A 2,990-nucleotide genomic window follows, 5' to 3' on the forward strand; every position below is an offset into this window, starting at 1 on the left:
TTATGTTGGAATCTTGATTATTCTCAGTGGTAACTCAGCGTTCGATATTAATCAATAAAATATTCGATTCAAAGGGAACCCATCATCGCACATAGCCACGAATAAAAATTTGTCCTGATATAAAGTCGGCTCGATTAAAAATTTAGTTGCAGGAAATGTAAACTTTTATTTTCGCAAAAAAAAATTGTAATTCCCGCAACAAATCTCATCGGTCGTTTCAAATATATTTCGCTTACGGCTGCGCAAATATTTATCCATCGAATCTAATTTTTCTGATAAGGATGCGATCGGGCGAATTATTTCTTTTATTACACATATTTTTTCTGATACTAAACGCTCCTTCGGTTATTAATATGACGATGTCTACAGAAATTTGCAAAATTATTTTCTTACTGTATATCATGTACACATCATTTGTTATTTTATGCATAACAGTCACGTAGCGATAGAAAATTAGAATACCTATTGTCGTTAAATTTAAATACGTTATAGATGATCGAGTTAATATATACATAAAAATACCTTGGATATATTTATACTGCAACCAATACATTTGTACCGCGTGAAATAAAATTTTGATTTTCAACCGATATTGCATCAGTTTTTATTACGATGACATTCATTGTACTATAATTTACAAAAATATAATTTTTAAAGTCAGATTTAGCTATTCATCGTACTTTCGTGTTTTCACTACTGTTTATTACTATCTTTATCACATAATGTAAGAATAAGAGAATACCTGATGCACTCAGGGGGGTGAAACCACACTCTGCGGTTCGTTCCAAACGACTCTTTGCAGCCTGCCGACCGCTTCATTATCCCTAAAACTACGGAAAGGCGTACATATGATCGTTTCATTCGCATACAAAGTGAGTCTCCGCGTTCTTATGGTTATTTATTGAGCCGTCGACCCGCGGAAAACCCAGGCAGGGGCGTCCGCCGACAAAGGAAAAAAAAAGCGTTGCGTATGTGTGGCGCGGGTCGCCGCCATTTCTGATTGAATCCAGGCTTGGAGCTTATATTTTGTCATCCATTGGCGCCGTCGGCGGCATGAGTGCAGCTAAAAGAGTCGAAACGGCGACGGGGGGGTGCCGTAAGGGGTGTAGAAGGGAGTCGTTCGGGGAGTGAGCGCGCTTCGAATCGAGTGGGGACTGTTTGCCAACGCGAATTTTAAAATCACGAATTTTTAAAAAGCACCCCGCGGCCAGATTCTCTCCGCTAACGCGGTTACGTAGTCTCGATGTGACTATACGTATATATAGCTAGATATATATATATATATATATAATGTATGTGTGTGTGCGTGTGTGCGGGTGCGTGTGTGCGTGTACATATGTATTGGAGTTGGATATGTATGTGTATTTTATACATATAAAATTTTATATATACATATACATACATATGTGTGTATATCTACGTCGTTGCCGCACTATACGCATTTATCCTGCATATCTGTAAATGCATTGAGCTACACCGGTCCCTACCAAAAAATTTGATCATTTTTCACCTTTCTTCTTTCATATTCTATCGAAATACCACCGGAATGCTTTCGTATATTTCCTTTCTCATTTGCTATTTTCCTTCCTCATCCTATTGATGCTATACAAATGATCGTCTTTTAATTCTTTTCCTCTTTCTTTTTGATTGTCTGTTATATTTTGGAGGTAACTCATTCTTTTTTCCAAACGCACGCAATTTTAAGAAAAATTATTACGAGATTATACAACTAATTGTAAAATTATTCAGTGGAAAATAATACTTGCTGTTACTTATTCATCGTCTGACAGTTAAAGTGTCATCAGATTTGATCACATTACAATATAGTATATTTTGAAGGAAAAGATCTTTCTCTGCAAGGATCGAGATTACATCATGTATATTATACATCGAACTTTTTTACCGTGAAAAAAAATGTTTCGTTCCGCTTCTTTTATATACATAAAATTTATCACAGCGACATGATTAGTCATTTTAAATTACGCATTTTCACACAAAGAAATGAATAGAATGTTCTATATTCAGAGAAATAATTACTGTTTACTGAGTAATTAACGTATATATGTGAATACACTAGTGGGGAGGGATACGTCGGGGGAAGAGAGGCCGCGTGAATATTTAGCAACAGGCGCTTCGGCGAAATACGCTTCGCGTATTCGCGGAGGTTCCACTTTATTCGCGAGACAGCTCTATTTTTTATTCGCAAATAAATGTGTCCCCCTAAAAATAATATTTAACGTTCACGTAATGTGGAGCCCGCGGGACGGATGCGAGGAAGGTATATTTTGACAGCGTTGTACCGACGCAATGTTTTTCTTCCCTTCGAGCAACATGGACGCGCGTTGAACTTTGTATTCCGCGCGAGGAGAAAATGATTAAAAACCTCACGGACTATTTATGTTTCGTGCCATCATCCAATTTCGGAATTCGAAGGTAACTGCGTAACACTGCGAATCTGCCGTAGTTTTAACCAATAAGAAGATTGTGAGCTCGACAGGTTAACGAGTTTCGTTTGGAATTCGTATTTACTTTCAGAGTATAATCTTTCGAACTATATGAAGAATATTGAAAATAAATAGAAAGTGAGAAGAGATTTACTAGCAGCTATGCATAACCTGTATTTTTTTCTATTTATCATTCTATAGAAAGGAGTCGATGTTAAATAACTTAATTCATAAATCAGAACATGTTAACAAATCGGTGCCCCGATTGCTTCCCAACTCTAAAACTAGCACTTGCATAAAAATAATTATTCCCTTAATAAAACTTTAGCAGTTAGGACGGAAAAGGTTAAAAGGTAGGCAAAAAGATTAAAATAAAAATCATTAAGTTGAGAAGGACGAAAAGGGTTAAAAGGTGGGCAAAAAGATTAAAATAAAAATCATTGAATTGAGAATTTAAGGCAATTATTTACATTTATTCATTAATTCATAATTCATTAATTCAGCAACTATTGATGTCAAAATATTATATATACATATATACATATA

This window comes from Trachymyrmex septentrionalis, unplaced genomic scaffold (genome assembly GCF_001594115.1).
Source record: "Trachymyrmex septentrionalis isolate Tsep2-gDNA-1 unplaced genomic scaffold, Tsep1.0 scaffold40, whole genome shotgun sequence".
Lineage (NCBI taxonomy): Eukaryota > Metazoa > Arthropoda > Insecta > Hymenoptera > Formicidae > Trachymyrmex > Trachymyrmex septentrionalis.